We start from the raw sequence: 19,493 nt of genomic DNA on the forward strand, positions 1-19,493 counted from the left end.
GGAGTGACCTTTCCTGCACCACGCCGCAATTGGCCTTCCTGTAGGTCAGCCCGGTCACTTGCCCCGCTTCCTGTCACACGTATTGACGAGTGTCGCCCTCACCACACCACACCACATCACACCACACCACGCTACACCACCACACAGACTCACCACACCATTCCTGCTCCCTACCCCCCCTACATCACACTACTTCTGCTCCCTGTCCCCCTACTCGCCACACCACTGTTCCCTGCCCACCACACACACCACACCACTCCTGCTCCCTCTGCCTCACACACTCAGCTTTCTCGTCATGGTGGTGATGCGAGTGTGTGCTGTTCTAATTCTATTCCTTCACCAGTGTTTTAGAGCTTTAGTAAATGTGAATGAATTGTACAAGAATCTGGCGTGCATCTGTCTCCTTAATATCGTGTAGCACAGTAAGGTAATGTTAATGTGAGATGGATAGAACCGGACTGCATTCCTTCATCATTATATTATCGGTAAATGGGTGGTATAGAATATACTCGTATCTGGTTTCCTATTCTTAACTGGCGTCTTGAGTCCCGCTCATACAGCCTGGCTCAGTTGGGCGGTGTTAATGTGCAGTGGCTTTGAATATAACACCTCTCTAACTTCATCACTTCACCACCAGTGTCTTGGAGCCTCAGTGAGTGAATTAGAAGAACAAATCTGTCTTCCTAACTGGCGTGCTTGAGTTCCCCTTCACATCACCTGGCACGGTTTGGCAGTGTTAATGTGCGATAGCTTTGGCACTGACTAACATCTCCTTACCGCGTCGTCGTTACCCTCTCTTCAAATACACAAGATAACAACTTAACTTCCTATCATAAACTAAAACCCTCTCGCCACCTCGACACTAATAAAGATTTCTCTTGCTCATAAACATTTGAACGCTCTCAACATCACGGCAATAATATATATTGTGCAACACAGTTTAAAGCCAAGCAACTGTATATGTTTTTTTTGTGTGTGATGGACGCAATTCCTGCCAAGGGTCGCTGCCACCTGTCCACAGCGAGCCAGGGACCTTTGATGCAACACTCACTGCAGCCCCACACCCGCTGACTGGGAGGGTTTTCAGCCTGGTGACACACGGCCTCTGTTTCTAAGTCTAGGCAGGCACTCACGCCACTAGCCACAGCCCTGGTGACTGTAAGGATCACTTTTCAGCCTGGTGACACACGAGCTCTGTAAGTCCGAGGAGGCAGTCACTCTACTGGCCACAGACCTGGTGAGGGAAAGGGTCGCTTCTTTACAGTTTTGTGACACACTGTAAGACCAGGCAGGCACTCATTCCACTAGCCATAGGCCTGGTGAGGGAAAGGGTCGCTTCTATACAGCCTGCTGACACACGGCTTCTGTATCCTTCAGCGTTCGATGATCATTTCTGACTTCTTTTGGGAAATGGCGCCTCGGTGTCTTTTTTTTTTTTTTTTTTTACATTTTCTTGTCCTTGGCCAGTGCACCTCTTACGTAAAGAAAAGAAAATGATAAAAATAGATCCAGAGAAAGTCACTCCATTACTCAGTCTCAGTGACGGCATGGGCCGCTTCTTACGTTGTCACCAGGTTTACGTCACAATGTGTCCAGTGCAAGTGACACGTAAAGCAAAACGTGGCGGTTGGTTGCAGGCGCGGATTTGTATCTAGAGTGGAGGGAATTATGATGATCCATGTTTAAAATTCATAACTTTTAAATCATAAAACGAATAAGACGAGGGAAGTATGAAGTATCCTTAATTTACATGCATATGAATAAACTTCGCGGTTTTAAATGAGCAAAGCCACAACACTCCAGGCCCGCCGCGTTAAGCCCCAAGACGAGCACTGAACCGCAGCTTATCATTTCTCTCAAGCACAAACTTCGGCGGTCTACAGTACAAAGGAAAGGACATGATGGAATACACTGGTAGACTGTACACGTGGGAAGGTGCTGTCACTGATACTAGCCGCCGCAAAGGTTAGTCTTTCTCTTTCTTCTTTCTTATTCCACTGTCTCTCGAGTGTACATGGAACAGGCACCAGTGAACGAGTATGGTAACGAGCGATAATAGTAGTGATAATAATAATGATACAAAACAATGATAGTAGCAACAGTAAGCATAAAAAGAATAAATAAAAAACACTAATGAGAGAATAACACCAATAACAGCAGCAGCAAAGATAACAATAAGAATAATAACAAAAGAAAAACACGAGGAGGAGGAGGAGGAGGAGGAGGAGGAGGAGGAGGAGGAGGAGAATTAAAACCGCAGCATTCTCACTATACAGAAACCTCCAGCCCGTGAGAAGGAAAGAAAAGAAATAATAATGAAGGTCAGAATATCTCCTCAAAACAAAGATATAACTAACAATAATAACAAAATAAACGGAGAAATAAGAAGGAAAACGGTGTAAAGAAAACAAAATAATGAAGGTCTGGATGCCTCACAAGAAAAATATCAATAATGACGAAATAAAAGGAGTAAAAAAAGGAGGTGAGGACACAAGGAGGGAACGTCTCGAGTACTTACCTTGGTGTTGATGAACTCGCAGGCGCGGTCCTTGAGGGTCTTGAGTGTCAGCTGGGAAGCGTTGACGGTAGTGATGTCACGCACCAGCCCGTGCTGCAGGGAGAAGGTGATGTCCGCCCCGGTCACCTCCATCTGCCGCCACACCCACACAACAACACGGAATTAGTGGTGTCTTGCGCCGCCACTTGGCACTCTGGTGTACACTAAAGCTTTATTTAGGAAGGTGTTTGTGTACTTGTGTGTGTGCGTGTGTGTGTGCTTGCTGCCAGGCTGTGAGTGACTAGGGATACAGTAACTACTGTGCTATATACTGAATGGAAGACCTTAGTACAAAAAGTAATGCCTATCTAACTAATTATTCCTGACATAAAATACTTGCTAATCCGTAAGTAAATACAGATATATTAACGAACTATTATGTTGTACAGACGTATAATATTAGCATAAAACAGTAATGCCTATCTATTTAACTATCCTGGAACAAAACACTTGCTGGTCTATGTACAAATAGGGATACAGTAACGAGCTGTTATACTGAGTACACGCAAAACCTTAGCGTACGTAAGACAGCAATGCCTGATTACTTAACTATCCTGCCATTTAATGCTAATAATTAATATAATCAATGAGATAACAGGCATACACAATCCTAGCATACTATAATAATAATAATAGTAATAATAATAATAATAATAATAATAATAATAATAATAATAATAATAATAATAATAATAATAATAATTTTAATAATTCTAACAAAATATGTATGTCGGTATGATACAGTGTAAACAAGTAAACAGATAAAGATAAATGGCAGTTCACTAATTAAGTGTGCAGCACAAAATGAAAATTACTAATTACTTTATGATTTATTGCCAGAAAGCATGAAGCAATTACTGATTTAAGGTCTTATTTAGTTATTAATTTATAGTTTGTGTACTGATCACCAATACAAAGCTACATAAACCATTCCTGTACCTGACACACTGCCCCTTAGAGAAACGTACATTTACACTTTTACTACTTCAAAGTACATTTTACACCCTCACTACTTCCGTCCACTACACTTCCTCTTCTTCTTAATCCTTCGTCGGGTCGGCCGCTCTTACTATGCTGCATGTTGTCGCCAGTACCTTCAATCCTCTGCAACTCCTTCATCCACACCCAGCTGCCTCATGTCTCTCACTTCCATCCCTCCATCTCAATCCGTCTCTCCCTTGATCTTCTCCCCTCCACTCGGCTCCTCCACGCATCGCTTTTCACAATGTTATTTCCCTCCATTCTCAAAGCATGACCAAACCACCTCAACTTCCGCCCACCAGACACCAGCTTACAAACTCGTCTCTCCCACTTCAGCCCTCAACAAGGCAGCTACCAGTGATATCCCAAACAAGCCTCACACCCTCCACTAACGATACGTTCCTCTTTTACGAGTGTATATGTATGTAGCATCTGATTAATTAAAAAGGAAGGAGAATTAGACACAATTAGACGCTATAACTTATCTTTTACGAATGTGTGTACGTAAGCATGTAAACTTAGCCAGTAAAATAGACGTTAATACATTCATTTACGAGTGTGTGTATGTAGCGTCTGATTAAAAGGGAGCAGAATGAAACAAGAATAATAAAGGGGACGTGAATATCTCTCTCCAGCTTTACGTTCATCCCGGGAAGGCGGCGTTTCATTCTGCAATAGCGTCATTGTCTGGTGGAAAAGTACGAGAGCGTATGGAGTTTAATGAGAAAGGCTGTCTCTCTCTCTCTCTCTCTCTCTCTCTCTCTCTCGGGTAATCGAAGCCGGTGATTAACAGCAACGCAGCCATTCCGCACTTTAAAAACCAGCCCATCGTCACGGCACAGGATGGGTGGGGTATCAGATTGTCGCCACGTGCACTGAGGGAGCAGCACACGCCTCGATGCTGCACTCACTCCACCAAAGCTACCTCTTTTACTTGGTGTCTCCATAACCTGATGACATGGCGCGTGTCCAGAGCGGCATTTCCTTCCATCCTATTTCCTGCACTGACGGGGGTGGCACAACAAGCCTCGATGCTGCACACACTCCATTAATGCTACTTTTTTACTGGGTGTCTCGATAACCTTGTGACTTGCCGCGTGTTTAATGCAGTATTTCCTTCCACCGTGTCTCGTGTTTTCTCTCAGACTTAATAGTGGTGATTTGCAAGGAAATTACATATGGACATAAAGTAAGGGAAGGTGCAAGTATATATATAAAGCGTTATATAAAACACATATGCCTACCTACGTTATATCTATTATCCCCATCTATAAATATGTCTGATCATCTTTTATAACTGCCTATTGACTCGCCATTAACAACATCATTACTGCGTTCATTCCATTCACTTGCTACTCTGTTTCAGAACTAATTTGAGATATGGAGAATTATCAACAAGAGAGGATGAGAGGAGTTAAGGTGAAGAAAACTAAATAAAAAATAAATAAATAAATATGTTGTAAGTTTGGTGGTTCCTTAACTTCTGACCAGTACTGTACAATATCACTCTAATCCTTATCGGAATCGCCAGCAGTAGGTTCTGAGATTCCACTTTAGATTAAGCCTTCCTTCAACCTTCTCCATTCACTTCTGAGAGGCTGCCCGTCTATTCCTCAGGGCATCCCAGCAAAACTTCTTATCTATCTAGTTTCCCTTCAGCTTTGCCATCTCTCGCCATCGCCAAGTTGCAACGCTTTCTCTTATTTGTTTATATAATATCTACTGTGCATCACTTGTCCTATCTGTGTTTTATTTTATTTTTTTATTTTTTTTTTTAGTCGAAATATTCTTCAACTTTTCTGTGCTCCTTATTCCATGTTGTTCTTTTCTTAGTTCTCAGTTTTTATGTCATGTTACTCACTCCCATTAAGACGTGTCCTATCTACGTCTCTTTTTTTTTTTTTTATTTGTTGTAGTCTGTTTTTTTGTTTTTGTTTTTTTTACCTACGATCTGCTCCTTAATTAATATTGTTGTCTTCTCGTTTCTTTATTTTCTCTTATATGTCATCCATTCTGCGCATCATGTGTCTTATTTACATGCTTCTCTCTCTCTCTCTCTCTCTCTCTCTCTCTCTCTCTCTCTCTCTCTCTCTCTCTCTCTCTCTCTCTGATCTACTTCCTAATCCATATTTTTTTTTTTTCTCTCCATTTTTCGCCATTCCAGGTTACTTTTCTGTTAATATATTAGTCTATCTACACATCCACTTCTTTTCTTTTTAATTACAGCTCAAGACGCCTCAACCTTTAATCTACTCCTTATTCCATCCTCTTACTTCTCTCTCTCTCTCTCTCTCTCTCTCTCTCTCTCTCTCTCTCTCTCTCTCCATCTCATGCCATTTGTAGGTTCTGTTAATCTTTTAGTCTATCTACACGCCCACCTCTTCCTTTTTAATTACAGCTCAGGACGCCTCCACCTTTGATCTGCTCCTTATTCCAGCTTTTCATTTCATGCCACTCTGGGTTACCACTCTCTTCCTCTAACTGGTCATTAATAGACATTCACTTTTCTTTTCTTTTTTTTCTTGTAGTCGAATTGTCTTCCCCCTTGATCTGGTCCTTAGTCCATCGTGTGTGTCTTTTTCCACCTTATGCTATTCCGTGCTGCCATTCTGTTTCTCTCTTAGTCCTCGATTTGTCTTCAGATGTTTATCTACTCCTTCATTCGTGGTAATTCTCTTTCTTTTATCTGTTTCACGCTATTCTGGATTGTTATTGTGTTTGTAGACAGGTTTATGGATGGGGATAATAGATGGATATAGGTAGGTATATTTCATACAGGGACTGCCACGTGTAAGCCTAGTCGCTTCTTGCAGCTTCCCTTATTTCTTATGTTCTTATGTTTAACCCTTTTCTTGCTATGGTCGTCTTTAGTCAACCTTCCTACCACTGTAAAAAAAAAAACTGTGAAAACTGTTTGCACGGAGGCACAGGAGAGAAAAGAAGGAAAACATAAGGCGCTTTTGTCTTTTTAAGCTACAAAAATATTCACGAGAGCCTAGCACAAAAAGTTATGTTTAAGAGGTTATAGACATTAGAGAAGAAAATTTGTTGTAATCTATCTAAACTTGACCTTGACTTGACCTTGTTTAAGACAAGAGGAGTTTCAAGGCACCTTTAATTCTGAATTGGTTCTTCCTTTTTAAAATCAGCATTATGTATTTATCGATCGATTTATTTTTGTCTATCTTTTTTTTTTTTTGTGGGGAAGAGAAAATGAGCGGGCCTTTTCTCAGCTTTTACTCTTGGTCTTCCTTTCTGATGCATAAGCACTTTTTTTTTTTTTAAACTAGAATCCGAATGCCTTCAACTTTGACCTGATGCCAAACACAAGCTGGTCTCCTTCTCTCTCTGATTTATGCAATTCTGGACTGTCACCGACACGCCCGCCTCGTCTTTCCTCTTCCCTTAGCAGAAATCTGGCTTCAATCCGCTCCCTAGTCAATTATTCTCCCTTCTTATCTGTTCACTTCACGTCAATCACCATTCCCGGTCGCCACTCTGCTCCATCAACAAAAGTCCACTTCCACAAACACGGCGGCCACAGCTGCTTCCCTCCAGCGCGCACTCTCCTATTTTCAATCCTCATGATCCAATTCAATTATAATACTGGCTAATAACTTTGTTTTTTTACCTCCCGCTTGAAGCACTAATGGAAATACCAATAAGCTACCCGCTCCAAATGATGATGGTGCTTTTATCTACGGTCATTGGCTGTGTGTTATACTGTAGTACACATTATGGCCCGTATTTAGAAATGCTTTGCTCTCTCACCACGGCTATTGCCCAAGGCCAGAGATGATTAGCCGGGTTCTCAAAAGTGTTTCTCCTATTAATAATGTAGAAATCTTCTTAATCTTTCACTAGAACCGAAAAACACACTTAAAAATCCGTGTCACTTCAAATAAAGCCTTTTGAAAGTAGTAGAGGTGCAGGCAGAACTGGCGAACAGGGACAGGAGGGTGATGGCACCATACAAATGCTGTGTTCCCTCGCGTATCGGAATACATACACTCAGGATTCAATTAACGCTGCATTATTTCTGTGGTTCCTTCAAATACATGATGATGAATTAATCGAGCTTATTTCATGTGATGCAGCAGAGTGGTCATTATATCGATGCCAGTCAAAAACATCATGGCAGTTCGGCAACCTGGACTTTTGTTTGCTTATATCGTCTTATGTGTAGCAACAACGAGGTCAGACTTTTTTTTTTTTTTTTTTTACATTTTAGGAACGTGGACTTTATTTTTATCTCAGTGATTTTACTCCTTGTCACCTTAATTAATCTTCCCTTACCTACACACCCAGGCAGCAACACCTTACATACCCACCTCACCTTGACACATATTAACAACCAACACCAAGATAATTAGTTTTTTTTCACTATTTTATTTTTTGTTACCTTAATTAACCTATACCCTTACCTTTCGTTACCTTAATAATACTGATCCTCCCTCACCTGCACATCCAAGCACCAACATTTTACATAAGCACTTCCCCTTGTCACACTTCATTAATCACGACTTCTGCTACTTTCTCTTCTTATCATTCCACCTTTCGTTACCTTAATTTCCCTTCTTTTACCTACCTACACATCCACGCACCTCACCTGCACTTAACACATTTTAGTAAGCAAGACTTTTGTTAGTTAGCTATTTCACGATTTTTTCACACTAGTTAGTTATTTCACCTTTTGTTACCTTAATTAACCTATACCCTTAACTTTCGTCACCTTAATTAGCTTACCCTACCAATATTTTACTCGTCTTACCTTAACACACTTATTTATTTTTTTTCGCTAATTTCACCTTTCGTTACCTTTATTAAGCTGCCCTCGCCTGCACATCGACGCAGCATCACTTCACGCACCTCACCTTGCTTACGAGCGTATAAAGCAGCTGAAATATTGCAGGTTCCTCTCAATTTTCGTAAAACTCGCGTGGCCCCCGAAAAAATATTACACAAGCACAAGGGATAAATCACCGCGGGATACGCAGAACTCCTACACTGGGCTATTACTCTGATTAAATCCAGCAGGTGAGTGAGGGAATGTGTGTACCTACTGACAATACGTGCCGATAAGCGAAAGTGAACCGACGTAAGCAATGCATCACACTGAATATAAAACACTCCCACTAATACATAGCTATAAAGTAAAGGCTTAATGAGTGAGCCTGCTTGGAAACAAATTAATAAATGAAAGAATAAATAATAAACTGACCTATTCTAAAATAAATAAATAAATAAATAAGCATACTCTCGATTAAATAAAATATATAAACTTTCCTAAAATCAAAATAAACTTATTCTAAAATAAATAAATAAATAAATAAGTTAAATACAATAAATCTTTAGTAAATTTACAGAACCATGACCATTTCACTCTGACGCGACGAATCTCTCTCTCTCTCTCTCTCTCTCTCTCTCTCTCTCTCTCTCTCTCTCTCTCTCTCTCTCTCTCTCTCTCTCTCTCTCTCTCTCTCTCTCTCATTTCCACTATTTTTTTAAGAGCCTGTATAGTGGAAGTTGTCTGAGGTTTTCACGAGTGCTTCCATGAGTCTATCAAGAGTTTAACACAGACTCTGCATCATCACTGGGAAACGAAACTTAGTGGGAAGCTGACAGGTCATCTCTGGTCTTTAATAATAGTCCCAATAAGATCGTTCAATATTTCAGAACATTTCGCAGCCTGCACAGACTACACTACAAGTTATTAAGGTTTACACAGGTGTTTTCGTGATTCAAATGATAGTTTAACTCTTTCACTGCTGTTTGGTGCATCTTTCCTCAGTCACTGACCACTCTGAGACAGCGTAGGAACTAGAAATTGCAAAATCTTTTCTTTTTTATCCGCTTCTTTTCTTGTAAGTATTTATGAAGATTTTATATATTGTTAGTTGTGTGAACTGTTGTTTATCGCAGTGAAAGAGTTAACAAGGATTCTGCATCATCAGTAGGAGAAACTTTCAATAAGAACACGACTTATCATTTCTGTGGGCATTTGTAAATAGTCCTGGTGAGAGAACAAAATAACAATACATAACTGCTATTGAAAGGACACCAGTTACGTTGCCCTACACGATTTTACTGAGGAGAGAGAGAGAGAGAGAGAGAGGGGGGGAGAGAGAGAGAAAGAGAGAGAGACTGAAGGTACTAAAAAAATGTTTGAAATACTCCACCCTTTCCTTTGTTAGCAGTGTCTTTTACATTTACAATCTACTTGCATCACACTATTTCACTAGATCAAGGCAGTGAAAGGGTTAAGACACGAGCCTGAACCTAAACCCTACAGCTGATAATGTTTTAGTGTATGTCATTTACTTTACCACCTTGATGGCCAATAGAGGGCAGACAGTGGTAAACCTAGACCTTACTAATAATGATTTCGTGTAAGCCGTTTAGTTTACCATCTTAACGGGACACGTAGGGAGAACTATACAAGTCTAAACCCTACCGCTAATAATGCTATAGTGTAAATCACCCTAATGAGCAAAGCAAGGCAGATAGTCCTAAACCTAAACTCCATCACTAATAATGTTTAAGTCGTATAGTCTACCACCTTATTGGCCAACGCAGGGCAGGTAGCACCGAGTCTAAACCCTACTCGTGATAATGTTCAGTGTAAGTCACGTAGTTAATCACCCTAATGGGCAATGCAGGACAGATAGTGCTAAACCTAAAACCCTACCACTACTAATGCTTTAAAGTACCAATCATGTAGTTAACCATCACAATGAACAATGCGGTGGAAGTATCGCTAATCTATACCGTACCGCTAGCAACATACGCGTAAACCACATCACTACGTACAACAATGGGCAGGCAACACTAACTCTAACCTCTAATACTAATAATATTTCTTATAACAATCACCACAATCACCACAATGCAGTAGAAGGAAGTAATACAAATATAAACCTTACCACTAACAACATCTCAGCGTAACAACCAGGTAGATAATCACCCCAATGGACAATGCAGATCAGGTAGTGCAACTGGGATGCCACCAATTAGCGGGAACACGTGACTCGTACAGGTGCAGCTAATGGAGGCAGCTCGGCAAGTCACCAACCACCACCGTGTGCAATAGGAGGGGGGGAGGGAGAGAAGAGCTGAGTGCAAGGGAGAGGTGGAGGAGAGGGAGGGAAGTTGTGCGTGCTTTGGGTGACTGACTGACTGACGTGTGATTCTGAGGGTAGTGGGAACGTGGAGGTGGGGAGGAGAAACGAAGGGAGGGAGTGAGAAAGGGAAGGAAGAGTCGAATAGAAGGTGTGATGGGAAGGAAAAATAAAGATAAGTTAGGGAGGAAAAGGTTCAGGGAGTGAGAGAAGATGCGATGGAAAGAAAGGCAAAAACGAAGGAAGGGTGAAGAAAGAGAAGGAAGAGAGATGCAATAGGAAGAAAGGGAGAAACGAAGAAAGAAGGAAAAAAAGGGAAGGAGGAGAGAAGATGCGATAAGAAGAAACGGAGAAAGGAAAAAGAGAGAGAGAGGGAGAGGATACGATGAAAAAGAAAGAAGAAAAGAAGGGAAAAAGACGAGGAAAAGGGAGAAAGAAGAGACGAGAGGATGCAATACGAAAAAAAAAGAAAGAAGGGAAGAAGCTGCAGGAGAAGAAGGAAATTAGAAAGAAGGAGAGGAGCGGTCGAGAAGAAAGGAAGAAAGAAAGATTTTGGAGGAAAGGTAGGTAGATGGCGAGGAGGAAAGAAAACGATGATAAGGAAGGAGGGTAGAAGCTGGAGGAAAGCCAGGAAGGAAGAGAGGAGAGGGAGAGGGTGCGATAGGAAGGAAGGAAGGAAGGTAGCTATAGGAACTGGAGGAAGGTAGAGAGGATGAATAGAAAGGCAAAACATGGGAGACAATAAAGGAAGGGAAAAAACTAAGAATGAAGAGAAAAAATGAGAATATTAGAAGAGAAAAGAGAAGAAAGAACGAGAAGAGAGAATGAGAAGAAGGGAATGAAGAAAGAGAGAATCGAGGAAAAGGAAAGGGAGAGGGAAGAAAGAGAGTAGATTAGGATAAGAGAAGAAAAGAAGGAAAAAATGGGGAAAAAAAGAAAACGAAGAAATGCGGAAGGAAGGAGGTAGAAGGAAGATTAGGATAAGAGAAGGAAAAGGAAAGGAAAGAAGGAAAAAAGAGGAAGGAAAGAGAACGAAGAAGCAAGGATACGAAAGGAAGGAGCTACATAGGAAGAGGAGGTGGAGGAGGAGGAGGAGGAGGAGGAGGAGGAGGAGGAGGAGGAGGAGGAGGAGGAGGAGGAGGAGGAGGAGGAGGACATGATCGAGTGCACAGGTGACAGTGTGTGCCAGGTAGACTGTGAATGCACCATCATCACCACCACCACTACCACCACCACCACCATCACCACCAACACTACTTGCATACGGTACTGCATCACTCTACCACTTGTTCGCACCATCATCACTACCAGTACAGTCATCATCACTATACCATCATCACTATCATTTCGACGTCATCACCACATACGTATCTGCGATCATCACCAACATCACCAAAGGAGGAGGAGGAGGAGGAGGAGGAGGAGGAGGGGAGGAAAGGAAAGAAAAGGAAGGAAAAGAAGAGAAAAGAAGAGAAGGGAAGAGAAGAGAAGAGAAAAGAAAAGGAGGGAGGGAGGGAGGAAGGAAAAAGGAAGAAGAAACGAAAGAAAGAGGAAAATTAAGAACAATATGAGCACAACAACAACAACAACAACAACAACAACAACAAACAGTAGACCCGTAAAAGCAGAATCATCACCATCAACACCACAATCCCTAAGCTAACCCACCACCACCACCACCACCACCACCACCGCCACCGCTACACACAAATAACAGTGGTGGCAGTATTGGCGAAAGGAGGAGGAGGAGGAGGAGGAGGAGGAGCGGAAGAAAGATAAGACACAGGAGGGAAGGACTGGAGATACCCATTCTCTATTGATCTCCTCTCTCAGATCCCACCATTAATATTCCAGCAGCCACCGCCGCCTCTGCTATCACAATTCCCATAGCCGGCCCGTGCTGTCAATCAATACAGCCTGTGCTAATGGACAAATTCGCATCTCAACACCAGGGTATCGTTTTTCTGCCCCGTAATCTGAAACCTGCGCCGCATCTCCACTACATTTATTTAAGCATGTTTCTATGGTTCTAGAGACAGATTAATAAGATTTCTACGTTATTAACTGGAGAAACACTCTTGAGAACCCGGTTAGTCAACGGTAAGTGATGCTGGTTCTTGTGACTGTATAGTTTGTGTGGGTCTGATTCGCAAGGTTGCCCAGAGGATTGTAGGTGAAAATGGATGCTAAATTGGTCAGTTTTTTTTTTTTTTTTTTTTTTGGGGGGAGGGGGTACGATTTAATTAGTCTCTCTCTCTCTCTCTCTCTCTCTCTCTCTCTCTCTCTCTCTCTCTCTCTCTCTCTCTCTCTCTCTCTCTCTCTCTCAGACCAACATAGAACAATAGTTTAATGGTCTAAGTTTTATAAAACTTTATGAATATTTCCGTGAGCTTAGCTAAGTCTTGTGTGTGTGTGTGTGTGTGTGTGTGTGTGTGTGTGTGTGTGTGTGTTAATAATAATAATAATAAACGGTTTATTATTTAGGCAGTTGACAAACTGAAAATGTACATAGGGGATGGGGATGTGTGTGTGTGTGTGTGTGTGTGTGTGTGTGTGTATCTGATGAATATTCATTACGTACACTCTAGATTTATATATTCTCTTTTATGTTCTCTAATCTTCCATCTAAGACAGCTTCACACACACACACACACACACACACACACACACACACACACACACACACACACACACACACACAGAGCTGCATTACCTTCATCCCCAAACAAGCACGCGCCCTGCCATTCTGTTCTCCCCCAAGGCACATCTATTTTTTTTTTTTTTTTTTTTGCCTCTACAAGGTGCGGTCCACAAATAGCACAGTATATATGAAAAACACTCACTTGCCCGCCCACCCTGCCTCTCTCTCTCTCTCTCTCTCTCTCTCTCTCTCTCTCTCTCTCTCTCTCTCTCTCTCTCTCTCTCTCTCTCTCTCTCTCTCTCTCTCTCACACACACACACACACACACACACACACACACTGGCCTTGCATACCCAGCCTATTATAGTTTACTGTGTGTGTGTGTGTGTGTGTGTGTGTGTGTGTGTGTGTGTGTGTGTGTGTGTGTGTGTGTGTGTGTGTGTGTGTGTGTGTGTGTGTGTGTGTGTGTGTGTGTGTATTAGTTAAGGTCACTTGCTGAAGGCCAACTCCTCATCTACTACTACTACTTCTACTACTACTACTACTACTACTACTACTACTACTACTACTACTACTACTACTACTACTACTACTACTACTACTACTACTACTACTACTACTACTACCATCACCACCACCCCCGTCACCATCACCACCATCACAATATTTATGTACAAAAAATAAAAATACAAAGGTGAGTGTACATACGGTCTCCCATTTTCATTATACTAAAACCTAGACAATCTGTAATATTTTCTCCCTAGACACTCTTGCATGCTGGGAGGGTGTATGGTATGGTATGTACAAGGTTGGGTTGGGTTGGGTTGGGTTGGGTTGGGTTGGGTTGGGTTGGGTTGGGTTAGGTTAGGTTAGGTTAGGTTAGGTTAGGGTTAGGTTAGGTTGGGTTGGGTTGGGTTGGGTTGGGTTGGGTTGGGTTGGGTTTGAGTTGAGTTGAGTTGAGTTGAGTTGAGTTGAGTTGGGTTGAGTTGGCTTAGGTTAAGTTAAGTTAGGTAGGTTAGGTTAGGTTAGGTTAGGTTAGGTTAGGTTAGGTTAGGTTAGGTTGGGTTGGGTTGGGTTGGGTTGGGTTTGAGTTGAGTTGAGTTGAGTTGGGTTGAGTTGGCTTAGGTTAAGTTAAGTTAGGTAGGTTAGGTTTAAGTTGGGTTAGGTTAGGTTAGGTTAGGTTAGGTTAGGTTAGGTTAGGTTAGGTTAGGCTGGGCTGGGTTGGGTTGTGTTCTGTTGTGTTGTGTTGTGTTGTGTTGGCTTGGCTTGGGTGTATATACACAATACAGAAGCTAAGCAGGATGCGGCAAACGTCCTGTCGAGTTAATGAGAACTTCGGCACAGCAGTTAAAGTCGTGACGTGTGTTCTCTTGTTATTGTGTTTGCTTGTGATAATTAAAGTACAAACAGACTGTGTTTCTAAATTGCAATAATTGAGTTTCAGTTTCCATATCTGCAACAAAGGAGTATACTGTCTCTCTCTCTCTCTCTCTCTCTCTCTCTCTCTCTCTCTCTCTCTCTCTCTCTCTCTCTCTCTCTCTCTCTCTCTCTCTCTCTCTCTCGAGATCTCAAACACCTTCCTCCTTCCTCCACTCCACCACATTCCCTTACTCTTTTGTTTTTCCTTCTTGTATCAACTCCACATTTTTCCTCCACTTTCTCCTCCACCATACCAGTTCCTCAACGACAAAGGTCCATCGTTCATCCACTTCTGCTCCGGTTGTTCCACCTCCACACACACACACACACACACACAGTATACGGCCTGGGGGTTGATAGCATTAAACTGAACCTTGCTATACTTGAGTGGGTCTTAAAAAAAATCTCCTAAGTATTGTTGAGAGCGTGTGTGTGTGTGTGTGTGTGTGTGTGTGTGTGTGTGTGTGTGTGTGTGTGTGTGTGTGTGTGTGTGTGTGTGTGTGTGTGTGTGTGCTCTAGACTTGCTTGTTACAAAATCTACCGAACAGCAGCAGCAGTTTTCAATGAGTTGATACTTAATGAATTAAACAACCATGTGAATGAATAAGTACGAGCAAGTAGTTAAAGCAACTAATTAACTATGTAACAAACGAACAGACTAACAAACAAAAAAAGTAGCTCACTACATAAATGAATTGATTAATAAGTAAATAAACATACAAGTAAATATATAAATGAATAAATACTTACAAACAAATAATCAAGTACCGTTCTTTAATATCAAATACATAAGAGCTTTAACATAACAATCTACATGTACGTATTATTTTCGTTCCAACATACGTACGTACATTTTTCATTTAATATTACTCACTAGAATTATTCAGTAACATAAATGCTTCTCACATAAAAATACCAGCATGTTTTGTTTCACGTCTGTATGTCTGAGAAGCAGCATAACAAAAATAAATAAACAAATAAATAGTCTCTCTCTCTCTCTCTCTCTCTCTCTCTCTCTCTCTCTCTCTCTCTCTCTCTCTCTCTCTCTCTCTCTCTCTCTCTCTCTGAAAACAGTGCACGAGGAGGCAATCTATTACTCACACTGCTTCTACACACTGTTCTTTTCCTCCTCCTCCTCCTCCTCCTCCTCCTCCTCCTTCAGTCTCCTCTCTTCAAAAGGCAGCCTACAGTGTTTATTATGTTTACCTGCTACGTACAAAAGGCCAAGTGACGAGGCATTTTTAGGCAAGTATAACAACCTAACCTTCACAAGGGCGGCGCCGCACTGCCACCTGCTCCTGGGAACTGACGCAGCCAAGGAAGAGAAAGTCTGATTTTTAAGGCCCCAGCTACTAAGAGGCCTTAGGTTAGGGAGTCTGACGCTCTCTCTCTCTCTCTCTCTCTCTCTCTCTCTCTCTCTCTCTCTCTCTCTCTCTCTCTCTCTCTCTCTCTCTCTCTCTCTCTCGGTAATATCAGTGGAATCCATCGCCAGAGGATGCGGTATGTTGTGTCAAAAAAGAAAAACATACCTACACATAAATTTAGGAGAAAAATTACAGGTATTGGCCATTTCTCCTGCTTCTGCCTCCTGTGTTTCGTTTAGGGAATGGCATTGTGGGCAAACTGTATATTTATCGATTTAGTTTAGTTTTCATTACTTATTCAATTACTTATTTACCTATAAATATTTATTTCGTTTGATTTATTTAATACCTTACTATTTACATTTTTCCTTAGACCAGTCTCCCTTGCACGTAAAAAAGAGAGAGAGAGAGAGAGAGAGAGAGAGAGAGAGAGAGAGAGAGAGAGAGAGAGAGAGAGAGAGAGAGAGAGAGAGAGAGAGAGAGAGAGAGAATGGTACTGAAAAACACGAGACATTACGAACAGAGCTCAATCTCGTAAAAACTTAACACACACACACACACACACACACACACACACACACACACACACACACACACAAACTTTACAATAAACTCTCCATCTCTCTCTCCCTTCAAAAATAATTTCTCCCATTGCCACCCACACACTCCATCACCTTACCTCCCACACACACACACACACACACACACGTTCCACCCTCAACACCTACACAAGAGGCCAGGGGGTTTTCTTTCACCACAGTATTCCTTCAGATCCCTTACACTGCTATTTGACCCGCGGTTCCTTTGTCACAAACCACCGTGGGACATTTATATTTGTTCCACAGACACCTCTAAATATTAATACCTGGCTTGATACTATAAGTGTACTCCTTTTCGTTTTTTTTTTTTTCTTTCTTGCTTGCTGCTGTTTGTAAATATTTTGTACATCTGAGGCAGGAAATGAGAAGAAATAACAGCGACGACGGTGAATACAGCAACAGCAGGAATCACAATAGCGACGACGGCAAGGAACACATGAATAAAATAATAATGGTAACACTGAATTACTGCGCATCTCAGTAAAAGGACACAGAAAAACGGGATTACTTGCTAACTGTGAGCACATTCATAAAAAAGAATAATAATAATAATAATAAAAAATCAAATCAACGTGACAGCTGAGGAAACTGCATACGACGACAAGAGGCACACAAGATAATAATAATAACACTGAATTATTGAGCATCGCAGTGAAAGGACATGGAAAAACGGGACTATTTGCTAACTATTCGCACAAATTCATTAAAAAAAATCAACGTGGTAGTGGAGGAAGTTGCATACGACAAGAAACACATGAACAAGATAACACTGAATTATTCCTTATCTCAGTAAAAGCACACAGAAAAACGGGATTTCTTGCTAACTGCCGGCACAAACGCATAAAAAAATCAGTGACACTCCCCTTAAGCTCCCTGGAGGAAACTATACACACCAACTTACAATATACTTCCCACCGCGGATATTACGAGGGCGGATCCTTTCCACCAGCTGGCCGCCGGAAAAGGGTTGGTCGCAATGTCCTTCGTAATACCTGTTATCATCTCTTTCCTTACATTATCATCTTTCTATTTTCCTTAAGTATGCAAGATGGTGTTCATATTTTTCCTTTCTCATCTTTTATTTATCTATTTATTTATTCATTATTCTTATTTTTTTTAGGTTTCCCATGATTTTTTTTAACTTTATTTTTTTTTTACTTTATTTTTTTAACTTTATTTTTTTTATCAGTAATATATAACTTCTTTTTTTTTTTGGTGTGTGTGTGTGTGTGTGTGTGTGTGTGTGTGTTGACAACAAATCTCACTCGACCAAAACCAGTTAGGTAGCTACTTTTTCTTTTAGTTTCTGGTACACTTATCTTACGAAACTAGGAAATACATAACATCACAGTACGTACTCCACACAGCATGTAGTCACTCATAAAAGTTTGTGTGTTGTGTGTGTGTGTGTGTGTGTGTGTGTGTGTGTGTGTGTGTGTGTGTGTGTGTGTGTGTGTGTGTGTGTTTGTGTGTGTGTGTGTGTGTGTGTGTGTGTGTGCGTGCGGGACTGCTCGTTCCCCACACATTTCTATGCGGCGAGTGTGTTTAACGATGTGACGACGCACAGACCCATACACACGCCGGAACTGTGACTTAATGGAATGAAGTAAGAAAGAATTATGTTTATCACTCATGTTATCGCCAATCATAATCAGTTACATATTCAGTGTCGTATGATGTGATGTGAAGGTTAGTGCCCTTTCGATGTCCAAGCTTTCATTAAGCAAGTGAGCAGTGACGATGGTTGTACAGGTGGAGATGCAGCTGTACCCTTTCTTTCGAAAATATGTCTCGTATCCTATACCCACCGTGTAGAAAGGGGTGGGGAACATGAGACTACATTATTTTCTCTCCGGCCCGTCTCTGCTTGTGTGCATTACATAATGACCACTTGTCTCCGCTCACGTAATATTTTCCTCTTCATCTTCGAAACCTGCAGGCGGCTGTCTCCCTCTTGACTGACATAACTCCAACTGCTACTGCTTCCTGATTATTCACTTAATGCTACCACACCACCCATGTATCACTCACTCATACTTGTCCTCTCTCTCTCTCTCTCTCTCTCTCTCTCTCTCTCTCTCTCTCTCTCTCTCTCTCTCTCTCTCTCTCTCTCTCTCTCTCCGTTGCCTAATCAGTGAAGGATAATACAGGTCTCGTCCACCCAGACATATTCACACAAAAGCTGATCAAGCACGGCTTTATGCTCATCCACCTATGTTGCTTTTATACGGCGTCAGGTTATCCCTAATACTGCGAAGTACAATTGTCGTTATCATTCTACATCAGATAAACCCACGAACAACAGGAACCGTTCGTGAGTCTCCACCTCGCCAACCCTTCCGTCCCTTCCCCTTCATGCGCGACGCACTCTACTACTGCCAGGATTTCCTCAGCATGAGCATCACCTTTACGTGTCTTCATGTTTATGAAGTGAAACTCCAACAGAGCTCGCTTACTTGGGATTTTAATCACGTGGAATACATTACCATTTGGGTTTATGAGAGAGCTGCGCGCAGAAATGAGACAGCAGACAAACTCCCTGCATACATCTCGCACCTACACTAGATGTGCCAGAAATTAATTTCTGCTAAATTTCCCCGATTTTCAACTTTTTCCCTCTCTAGTTTCCTTCCAATAGGAAAGCAAGAGTCCCGTATATCCTACACGATTCTCCCGTGAATTCCAGCAATCCAAGGTCAGACCATTGTCAGGAAATTGTACCTTGCACACAATGGAACGCCGGTACTCAGGCGTCACAGGAAGACTGGCCCCACTCACCACTGTCACTGCGTCCATCCCGCACGCAGCTTCCAC

The 19,493-nt window shown here is 41.7% G+C and overlaps 1 protein-coding gene across 5 annotated transcripts in view; it reads right to left on the minus strand.

Annotated features, from left to right (window-relative positions):
- Nucleotides 1-19,493, minus strand: part of LOC135107294 (serine/threonine-protein kinase D1-like) — a 177,272-nt gene that overhangs the window by 147,826 nt on the left and 9,953 nt on the right. For all 5 annotated transcript variants that reach the window (XM_064016973.1, XM_064016970.1, XM_064016971.1 and 2 more), the window contains exon 2: nt 2,519-2,650. The gene's annotated coding sequence lies outside the window, so the exon portion shown is untranslated. The remainder of the gene's footprint in view (nt 1-2,518; nt 2,651-19,493) is intronic.

The sequence above is a fragment of the Scylla paramamosain genome, chromosome 15, assembly GCF_035594125.1.
Source record: "Scylla paramamosain isolate STU-SP2022 chromosome 15, ASM3559412v1, whole genome shotgun sequence".
NCBI lineage: Eukaryota > Metazoa > Arthropoda > Malacostraca > Decapoda > Portunidae > Scylla > Scylla paramamosain.